At 48.1% G+C, this 11130-nt stretch overlaps 1 protein-coding gene across 2 annotated transcripts in view; it reads left to right on the top strand.

The window, feature by feature from the left end:
• Nucleotides 1-3580: 3580 nt before the first annotated feature.
• ELOVL5 (ELOVL fatty acid elongase 5) overlaps nt 3581-11130 on the top strand; it is a 39944-nt gene continuing 32394 nt past the window's right edge. Inside the window, exon 1 of one of the 2 annotated variants that reach the window (XM_065631931.1) lies at nt 3581-3651. The gene's annotated coding sequence lies outside the window, so the exon portion shown is untranslated. Of the gene's footprint in view, nt 3652-4077; nt 4113-11130 lie in introns of those variants that run through there. The other variant, XM_065631932.1, reaches the window with a different exon arrangement.

Genomic DNA, 11130 nt, shown 5'->3' with positions numbered 1-11130 from the left:
TTAGTCCAGTGTTTGATTTAAAGAGAACAGTAATCGCATCCTACTTATCTCACTGATAAAGAACATGGAACTGCCACAGTCATCCTGGAGGGAAGCCAAGGCAAACCCAGGCAGAACTGAAAATTCCTATTAAGATAACTGAGTGGCAAACGATGATTATTCATTCTAATCAATTCGTTAATTTATTTCTGGAAGAAGTGGATTAATTTGTTTCTAATCAAAACAAGGACCTATTCATTACAGTATGATGAACCACTACTAAACAGGCATAGCTAGGATTTTGAATAGATTTTTTAAAAGGAACATAGAAAAGATTTGGTAGCTCACCCCGCTAAAAGAAGACCATTCAGGCTCATTTCCCTGCAATACACACTTCCTTGCTTTATCCAGGCTAATTTCTAACACCACATTGATGGACCTTCTACTCCAAACTCTTTCATCTCCCCAGTGCCACAGACCCCGCGGACTCTTCACTCTACTTTCAGTTGTTCCAGCTATTCTCCTCCTACCCGTGCTCTCAAATGCCAGCATCTACTTAACCTCTTCCCTTTGCTCACCATTGATTTACTGAGGACAAACACATCTGCTGAGGCCTCTTGTCACTTCTGCTGCTGCTACCTAGGCTGGGTCACTTGGGACCTGGCTTTCTGCAGTGCTCAGATTCTGCCTTTTCTCTCTCAAAAAAAGGGATTACAATCATCACAAAACACAGGTAAAAATTAGATGCAAGGTATAATTTATTTTAAACAATCTGTCTTTAAGCAATTTGTCTAAATCCCTAGCAATGGTTAGGTAGCCTTTCTCTGAACTCTAGCATCATAGATCTCAATCTGATAACAAAGTCTTTGAAGCCCGTCCTAAGCAAACACACCAGCAGCAATTTCATCAGGGCTTGGCAGAGAGGTCAGGGGCAATGTCTTCCCTCCTGCCAAACTTGCAGATGTTCCAAGAGGACAGGTACAACACTGAGACTCAGTACATCTGCAACCCACAATGACACTGACCGGCCCCAACCGCTCGCTAAGTGCTGAGCGTTGAGTGCCAAAACATTTGGCATTGTTTGCTTAGTTCTCCCAAATGGGTAATGCTGAAATAACATTTCCCATGTTGTGACCTTGCTCTTGTTCTCTGACCAGTAACAGCATGAGCACTTTGGAGAGGCCAGGAGAGGGAAGAACCAGCAGCCCAGTGGGTGGGCAGGAGGTCTCACGCTGGAGCTGGGCTGGCAAAGCCAAAGTCCCCCCATGCCAGCTTCCTCCTTTCTCCCCTCTCCAGTGCCAGCTACTCAACACCCCGGGGCATACAGAGCCTTGTTATAACCCCACTGCCAGGTGAGAAGAGCAAGCTCCGTGGCAGAGGGAGGCAAACCAGGTCACGCCAGCCCCCGGCAGGCTCAGGACATGCACCCCTGCCTGCCCCCACGGCACGGGCAGGACACGGCACTGGCACCGGGCAGCAGCACATCCGTCTCGTGCAAGGGGTGCTGCTCGCTTCCCAGCTACCACCCGCCTCTCTGCCTACACTTCCCACACCCCGCTCCATCCCTTTTTGCATCTAGAGTTGCAAATGGCTCTTATTCTTTATTTTTAAACCACCAGATTGAGTCTTAATTATTTAAGCATCTTCCAGATTTAGAAAGCTGTTTTGGCTGTGAAAGTAACACTTGGTGTAATCATCTCTCATCAATAAACCATGGAAACAAACGTGTACACCCGTTGGGAAGCAACTTTATTTAAAGCACATTTAAAAGTCAGTTTCAGATTTACAAATGTGAAAAGACCCAGTGCTGGTCATGTTTCAATGAACTCATGACACGTTAGCTCAGGTGAGAAAAAACAGGACTTGTGCCTTATTCCATTAATTTTGTTAGTAGCAAGATTGCTTGACTCCCATCAAATGAGAAGGGATGCCTCGGAAACATGCAAAACACAAACATGGGCAAAGGGCCTTCAGAAGGGCATACTTGCTCCAGAGTTGTGCTGGCTTTCAGTTTTTTGGGTGGTTTTGGTTTTTCCAAAGTGTTAAAATACACAGGCAAGGACACACACAGAAATCATACTGAGGTTCACTCCTTCAAAGAGAAAGGGAAATTGAGACTTGGGCTTTAAACAAAAAACCAAAAACCAAACCAAAACAAAATACCACCAAAAAAGTCCCCCCAAACATTCCTATTAATGTCTCACTATGATAAAGAAATAAGATTAAACAAAACACTGTGGCATAGCCTCGATGTCTACTTTGGAGGCAGATTTCTTTCTTGTCCCTGTGAGAGCTTAAGGAAAATAATTTCTGATCCCACTGGGCAAACACGCCTCATTATCACGTTGCCTATTTCCAGCCCAGCGTCGCCTCTGGGGACTGTTTGCACACTCAGCTTCAACCAGGTTAGGTGAGGTTGCAACACGCTGCTTCAGCTAAACGACTGTGGATGTAGGACCAGTGTATTAGTGCCCAGGAGAAGCTACTGGGTGTTGGATTGGCATGGTGAGCCTTGATGGCTCCACCTGTATGGCTGCTGCTACAGCCACAGAGGAAGCTCCAGGAAAGCCTTTTTCCTCCAGCTTTCCAAATTTGCTAAACTGCTTCCCACTGGGTGCAGACGTTTGATCTTGAACAAAACCCATGCAAATTGCTGCTTGACTCCTATCCTTTGCAAAGCAAAGCTGCTCTTTATTTATGTAACATTTTCATTTAATTAGCAAAGAGACAGAACAAACTCTAAGGGGAAAAAAAAAAAAAAATTGAAAAGGTCATCTTCCAGCACGAGGAACTACACAAGAGACGGAAAGAAATGAACTTCTTTCTTCACGCTGGCCATACTAAGGCCAAGGCTCTCTCGCTGTTGCCCCATTAGGATCTCATGGAGGTAACAAAGCATCTGGAGCGGGTACAGGGTACTCGCTCTGTCGAACGCTCCGGCCGCTGGAGAGGGGCCAAAGAGGATGATGCTTTGAGATGCCTTCCTCGGACATCCGACACTGGGACGGGCTCCTTTATGCATCTAAACTACACAACAAAACCAGGGGTTTACTATAGGACTGAGACAAAGTACTGCATATTTATCGCACCCAGAACTTACATTCAAAAACGTCGTGATGCTGCAAAGCCCGTTACTCAAAAGGCAGGTAACACAGACCAACTGCACTTGCCCGCGACCTTTAATTGAGGCCTCTGGCTCATCTCATTATGATAGTCTTCAATTACATGATCCCCTATTGTTTTTCACGGGGGCCTCCTCCTTGCAACGCCTGGCCTGGAGAGCCCTCACTTAACGAAGAGCCGCCCGATGGTTCCTGTCACCTCCACGACCGGAGGCGGGGTCTGGACCCTCCTCCGGTGTTCGGCCGCGGGACCCGCCGGCGCCGCTCGGCCCGGCCCGGCCCGGCCCGAGCCCCGCGGAGCCCCCGCCCCGCTCCCGAACCTTCCGCGCCCGCCGGATTGGCCCCCGGCGGCCGTGACATCATAGCGCCCCCTCCCCCGCCGCCCGTTTTCCCCCGCACCACTCTGACGTCACAGTCAGCCCACGGCCGGCTGGGGGGCGGGGCCCCCGCCCCGCGCCCGCCCCCGGCCCCGCCCTCTCCCTCGCGGCGCCGCAGCGTGACAGAGCCGGCCGGTGCCGCCCGCCGCCCCCAGCGCCGCCGCCGCCGCCAGGTAGGGCCGCGGCCCCCGGGGCAGCCACGGGGCTCCCCGCCGGGCGGCGGGATGCGGCGCGGCCGCCCGGGCCCGGAGGAGGGGGGCGGGTACCGGATGGGGGCAGCGGCGGGCGGGGGGCGCCGCTCCGCGGGGCGCGCAACAAGTGCGGCAGCGGCGGGCGCGGAGCGGAGCGGAAGGCGGGCTCGGCGTCCGGCGGAGAGCGGTGGGGCCGCGGCCGGCAGCGGCGGGCGGGCTGGCCGGCCGGGGGAGGGAGGGGTCGGGGCGGCGGGAGGGCCGGGGTTTTCGCCGGGAGCGTCTTTCCCCGGTGCAGTTATTCAAAAGCATGATGCAATCTCCCATTGCCATGGCTACTGCATCCCGGGGCGGCGGCGGCGGCTCCTTCCGCCGTGGCGGGGCACGGAGTCCGGAGAAATAACACGGTCGGGAAGCGGGGAGCGCACCCCGGGCGGTGTCGAGCGGTGAGGAAGCGGCCGTCGGCCGGAGGAGCCCGGAGAGGGCCGGGCGCTGCCGCGGCTCCACGCAAAGAACCCTGACCCGCGTTTCCCCCGTGGGGTGCGGCTGCATCGCGGGGCGGGACGATCCCGCGGCGCGCCCGGCACCGCTCCGGGAAATGCGGGGCGGCCGGAGGCGGGCGGGTGTGAGCAGCCTCAGCGAGGGGGGCCCCCTGTCAGCGGAAGGTCTGGTCGGGCTGGGAAGGGAAGATTTCTTCTTCTTTCCTGAGCTCACAGCCCCTGGCCGCGTTACTGGTTCAGAAATGGAGCCGCCGGTACCGTAATTCCCCGGTTTGTCTGCGGGACAGGGCAGGCGCCACATTGAACTATAGCGGCATGGAGATGTGCAGTGCTTCTAAAAGGTTCCTGCCCGGTTTCAAATCTAAGTGTTTAAAGTGTACAAGCATTAGGAGGTAAGTAGCAGAGGAAGGGCATGTGATAGAAATGTGTCAGTATGTCAGGCGCATATGCAGGGACTTTCTTAAAAACTTTGACTTTGCTTTTATCTCTTCCATCTCCTGGAAACCCTCGAGCGCCAGCAGCATTAGAAGCTGGCAGCGCTTGGGGTTATGCAGAGTATTGTTTTAGGCAGTTTGTTTTCTCCTTCCCTGCCTGCGCTGGCTGCTTTTCTGCCCTCGTCCCCAGCCCCGTTTCCCAGGGATGCAGCAGCTGAGGATCTGATTCTGGAGAGCTTTCTGGCACCAGTCGGTGCTATGAATTTGCAGACAAAAGGCCAGGTTTGTAGAGCTGGGAAGGAATAGTAACGCCTTGGTTTGCTCAGCAAGAAGGGCTCCTGGCAGATGACCAAAGGCGTTTCTCCCTCCACCAGCTGGGTGCACTCCCTGCTCGGTGTCCCACGGTTGAATGACAATGCCCCGTACAGCTGGTTTGAGTTCCCAGTGCTTTGGGTGATCTCTTGTGCTGTGGGATTCAGTATCATGGCAGAGGACTCGGGACCGTGTTGAAAAACGCGAGCGAAGACCTCAGACAGCTGCAAGCGATGCAGAGGGAGAACAAGGCAGGGGCACGGCTGCAGTCAGGATGCTTCCGATCAGGAAGTCTCTGAAACTGCTCTGTGCAAATGGAAACACGCCCTGCAGCTGACACCAGAGCATGGCAAGCATGCAGGCGTCTCCGGAGGCAGCACCATCTTTCGCCAGGGTTTTGGGCCAGGTTGCTTCCAGGGTGAGATTATCTTGCAAGAGCAGTGCTCTCCCAGGAGCTGGCAGCTGCAAGCCTGCTGTAAGCGGTTGGCTTAAATTATCGCTGGTGGCCCCGGCTGGGTGGAGGGTTTTGGAGCTGTAAAGTTTTTGTAGATGCAGGCTAACGGTGTTGCTGCACCAGGGTTAAGCTGTTGGCGTAGAGGGGCATACTTATTTATTTTTAACATGAACTCGTGAATAACAGTGAAGAGTTTTGCGATATAACTCTGATATTTCACTCTAAGCCCTCCCTGTTCCTTCAGCACAGCTGCAGTCTGAGATTTTTTTCTGGTGTTAGAAAACTCCGTAGCCAGAGATTAAATATTAGTGTATCCTCACTGCTGGCTGACAGAAGTGGAAGCTGGGTCAGGGAGGCTAAGCCTGTTGCCTGCATGGTCATCTGATGCTGTTTAGCAATGAAGGCTGGAGTTTCTTATAAAAATATTCATGTATTTGGGGTGCACTAGACATAATCTGTTCTCAGAGCAGTGAGCAGCCAAGGCACGCACTCTGCCTGGCGGCAGCTGTACTTGCACGCACAGAGCAAGGATTTCCCTTGAAAACTTGCAGTGCCTGGAGATGGCTGGGGTCAGCTGGGTGGACATCCCTTCCCAGCTTTCCATGAACCAAGGAGCAGGTAGAAGCTTGCTGAAGTTAAGAGTGGATTTGCCCCCCAAGATGCTGTTGCCAGCTGACATGGGTCAAGGATGCTAAAAGACATGCCAGAATTTTGCTCAATTTTTACTGAATTCCTTACAAGGTGGACGTTATACATGTAATGCGTGCTGGAAGCCCTTAGGGACTCCTTTGTGGTTTTTATCCTTAAGTAGCTAAGTGAATTTATCGTAAGTGATCTAACTTAAGTTTCCTGTGTTTTAGCATTCAAGTGCAACCAGAGAGAGCAGCAGCGAAATTCACGTGCCATGGAGCTTTGTTTTGTAAGCTGGGGAAAAGTCTGGCTGTTGGTCTGTTTGCCTCGCTGTGCTTTTTAAAAAGCAATTGCACTTTGTCTGGTTTAGCATCTTTTACATACCAGCAGCTGACCAAATGAAGTATCTTTCACAAAAACTCATTCGTATTTGGTACCTAAATATAGCGTCATTAAGGATACTTAGTTTATATGCTGTCTGACCAGTCTCTGGGTATACTTATCACGGTATTTTTAGTAAGCTGCTGTTGTCTTTATGTTTCTCAGCAAGAATTCCTCTCGTTGCATTCCTTGCCTTTAGTACAGCCAGAGTTGAAATAAAATATTTTGAATTCTCTGGTCTAATCTGTTCTTTTCCTGCTGACCTTCATTTTCTGTTGTTATACAAGAGGAGTTAACTTAGAGAAGATACGATTAACTGAACAAAAAAAAAAGTAAATTGGAAATAATACCACAAATACATCAGGCCTGTGGGCAGCACCTCTCATTGATCGTTCTTTTGCAACTTGATAGGACCAGATTTTTGGAAATATGTTTGAAGATTCTGATTTTTGGAGTGATGGTGGAACTGACAATATTTTAGGATGTCAGGCTGACCTGGTGCTCAAGTCCAGCAGCCTCAGGTAGAAAGTCCAGTGCTGAGAGTGATCCAGAGCTGCCCTTTGGGAAGTGTATTCCTTGTAAGTGACATTCAGTTGGTAACTGGTTAAATGCTCTCAAGGACTGAGCTGACCTCGTTCCTTTACCTTCCTCATTTTCTGGGCAGCGAACATTGCAACATCGAAAGCTTCTGTTTCTGCTCAGCTCAGAAAAAAACCAAAAAAAACCCCACCAAACAACCAAACAAAAAAACCCAACAACAACAAAAAAAAAAAAACCCCACCACCCATACAGAGCAAGGTGGTGCTGCTTACAAGGTTAAAACACTTGTCTTCTGCCTGTCTTCTAGTGGTCTCAGAAGTCCTCGCTCCGCGGTGAACAGAGCGAGTCTCCAATTAACACAGTCTGTGTCCCACCTGAGACAAATCTTGGGGAGAGAAATGGTAGTTCCATACAGTCCTGTGTTAAAACAGCATCGTGCCTCTGTGATTGGGTGGCTGGGTGGGCTGAGTGGCATTTTGGGTGTCACTGGCACGGGAGGTGGCTCTGCTTGCTGCCTGGGATTCCTGCCGCCGCGACACGAAGCCAGAGCATCCTTGCCGTGCACAGTCGTATCGTGGGATGGCTCGTGTCAGAGAGGCTCCTCCGGACTGTGCTTTTGGAAAAGATGGGCTCTTGGTCGTGTGGTTTTTTTATTCCAGGCGTTCAAGGTTTGTTCTCAAGGCGTCCAAGTTTGACTTGGAATAGAGGCAGAGATGCTCTTTCACTGCTGAGGAGCAGAGCCACAAATACGTTTAGCTATTCTTTTCGGCTTTTTTTTTTTTTTTTTTACTGCCATGAGCGGCATGCTGTCTTGAGGTGGGTCACAAGCAAAATCTGTTGTCTCTTCAGAGGTATTAAAGCTTCACTTAGATTTGGCAGCTCTTCGTATAGATTGTGAAGGCATGGATGGATGATGATGCTGTTTGCTATAATCTCCTGCATAATTGAACAACTCACTCATTTTGCTTTCTTAATCCTCTTTTGTTACCTTCTTTTATTGCTGTGTCTGAAATCAGTCACATAGGGATGAGATCTATAAAACTGTTTAAACGTAGGAATACTTTTGGGGCTGTTGGCCTCAGCTCTTTGCAGTAATGCTTTTGTTTTCCTGTTTTTACAATGTACAAAGTGATGTTCTTCCAGGATGCAACATATGCTTTTGAAAGCTGTTTGACTGTATAATAGACTTGAGAAATTGATGTTTACTGCCTGCCAGTCAGAGCGCACCTGTGTGCATTTAGACATTTCACAAAACTGACAATGATCTTTGTAATCTGTAGCTGTTTTGTAATATGCAATATAGTCACTATTTTTTTTTTTGTGATTCTTAAATGTGTTAAAAATGCAGAAGATTTCTGCAGTCCACATGGTTTATACATGCTAGCGCTGGAAACACTTTTTGCATTAGGTGGAAGATCACATACAAGGACAAATGAAAAGGATAATCAATTAATTACACAGAAGTGAGTCTGTTTTAAAACTTATTTCCAGTTCAGATTGCTTTGCTACGGTCTCTCCTAAGGCTGTTTAAATTTGGTATTGCTTAGGCTGACATCCCTCGAGCTCTTAAGTGCTGACTGGTAAATGTGGTTTATATCTGGGTTTGTGAGGACACTGAAGCCTGTACCCTATGTCCAACAAAACAGCAGTTACATTTCTGTTTTATAAAGGTATTGTAAACAGTGACCTGGTTTGATCTTTTGATTAACAAATCAAGTAAATGTTGCCTCCAATCTTACAATGGAGATAACTTGTAGAGTTGCTGTGGATTGTGTACACAGTGGCTCTCCCTTGATCTGTTTAATGAAATTAATCTCCTAAAATTTATTGCCTTGGTTTTTCTGTTTGTGTTTCAGCATTTAGGACACATTATCTTACCAGGTAAATAAGAGCACAAGAGCAAACTTGTCCAAAGTACGTGGCTGGTAAATGTGTTCCTGCTGTGTTCAATGCGTTGGAGAATTATTTCATTTCCTTGATAAAGTGGTTTACTCATATAAAACACAAAGCATCAAGCATTTAGAAAGAACAATGGCAGTCTAATAAATCCCTTACCAGGTGTAGAAGTTTTACCTGTGCGTGCTGCTAAGCGTAATTGTGACTTCTGCAAGAACAAATGAATCATGCTACTTATGCTGAACTCAGTGCTGTGAATTAAGGGCTGGTCTCAGCATCCGGGTATTTTACATGCTCTTATTAAAACATTATTAGCTGTAGAGGTTGTGCTGGTTTTGGCTGGGATAGAGTTAATTTTCTTTGTAGTAGCTCGTATGGCTCTATGTTTTGGATTTGTGCTGAAAACAGTGTGGATGATACAGGGCTGTTTTGGTGACTTCTGAGCAGGGCCTACACAGAGTCAAGGCCTCTCTGTTCCTCACACCGCCCCACCAGTGAGTGGGCTGGGGGTGCAAACGCTGTGGGAGGGGACACGGCTGGGACAGCTGACCCCAACTGACCAAAGGGATATTCCACACCATATGATGTCATGCTGGGTATATAAGCTGGAGGAAGAAGAAGGAAGGGGGGTATGATCAGAGTGATGGTGTTTGTCTTCCCAAGTAACGGTTATGCGTGGTGGAGCCCTGCTGTCCTGGAGATGGCTGAACACCTGCCTGATGATGGGAAGTAGTGAATTAATCCCTTGTTTTGCCCCACCTATTAAACTGTCTTTGTCTCAACCCATACTTTTACTCTTGAATTCCGTCCCACATTCCACCGAGGGGAGGGAGTGAGTGAGTGGCTGCGTGGTGCTTAGTTGCTGGCTGGGGTTAATCCATGGCAGGTGTCCTTCGTTAATGATAGCTTTGTTGATGACCAGCAACATAATGAGCAGGTAGAAATATAAAAACCTTCCATGAACTTGTATTTATGCTAAAGTTGTCTGGATTTAATTGACCTCTATGTCAAAGCTTCCTACTGAACATTTACTTGTCAAGTGAGATGCTTTGGGCAATGACTAAATAGGCTGAGTTGCGCTAACATTTACAGGAGACAAAACTTCCCTGTGCAAAGCTACAACAAACATGGAATAAACCTTTTTTTTCCTGTGTTTTCAAATTCTGTCCTGCTCTTTGATAACTACGTAACCCTTTCCTTCAAGACACTGGGTGAGCGATTTGAACAAAGTGACTGTTCCTCTTGTCACTTGGAAGCACTCCTCTCCCTCTGTGACCTTGAGAAAGCTGTTTCTCTCTTTCTGGCTGTCTTTGCTGTGACTGGAGGGTAATTGCTTTCTTACACGCAAGTTCAGGCTCTCTGATTCCGAAAAGGATGTAGTCTTGATTTCAAGTAACACTCCGGCTTTTAGGGCGCATGCGTGCTGATGGATGTTTCTGTTGGTGTCACTGTTCTTAAGGATGTTACCAGTGTTAGATGAAAACTAGTATTAATTTGCAGAATAATGTGGTTTAGCTTATTAAACCGAATATGCTTCAAAGTATCTTATGGTTTTAGGCCATGTGTTTAGCTAATTAATTCATGAGCATGTAAGTTTGCATTGCTGCCTGTTCTGCTCTTTTTTTCTTTTTATTTTTTTCTTTCCCATACTTCACGCTGTTACAAACTTGCTGGGAAGCCTTTCAGATTAAGGTGGTATTTCTGCTGTGCCTGTGTTGGCTAAGGAGCCCCTAGCAGGTGCTAGTTATGGGAAAATGCCTTCTTCCCTGAGATGCCGTACAGCTGCGGGCTTGGAGCAGACCACAGCTCGGTGGAGGAGCTCCTCCACTGAGTTAAAGCCGCGGCATCTGTATTCAGATAGAGGTCTTGAGGATCAAATCAGGTCTTGGAGCTCTTAGAAATGAGCAAAAGAAATCTACTTGTATGTTTGCCACTACTGATTGTGAACATAGGAGTCTGAACATAGGGATCTAGTTCTTGAGCTGGTCCTGTGTCCTCTGGTTTGGTTTCACTCAAGATAATGAGGACTTGGGAAACTAGAGACCTTTATACCTTAATCTTTATAGACTTCCCCTTAGATGTGCTGTTTCTATGCACATAATTTAGTAATAAAGTTTCTGTTAACCTGTTCCTGAAGGATTATCTCCTGATTGTGGGTGGCTTTTAAAAAATACTGATGTTTTGAATCATCTCCTAGCCAAACGGTAGGGAGAGTCTTTGACTTTAATAACAGTAATTAAACCTTTAACCGGTTAGGAGAATTACATTCTCCAATGTTTAACATCACCCTGACCTTTAGAAGAAGAAACTTGAGAAA

The sequence above is a fragment of the Caloenas nicobarica genome, chromosome 3 (assembly GCF_036013445.1).
Source record: "Caloenas nicobarica isolate bCalNic1 chromosome 3, bCalNic1.hap1, whole genome shotgun sequence".
NCBI lineage: Eukaryota > Metazoa > Chordata > Aves > Columbiformes > Columbidae > Caloenas > Caloenas nicobarica.
The sequence above is the reverse complement of the archived record's forward strand: the minus strand, read 5'-3'. Positions and strand labels throughout refer to the sequence as shown.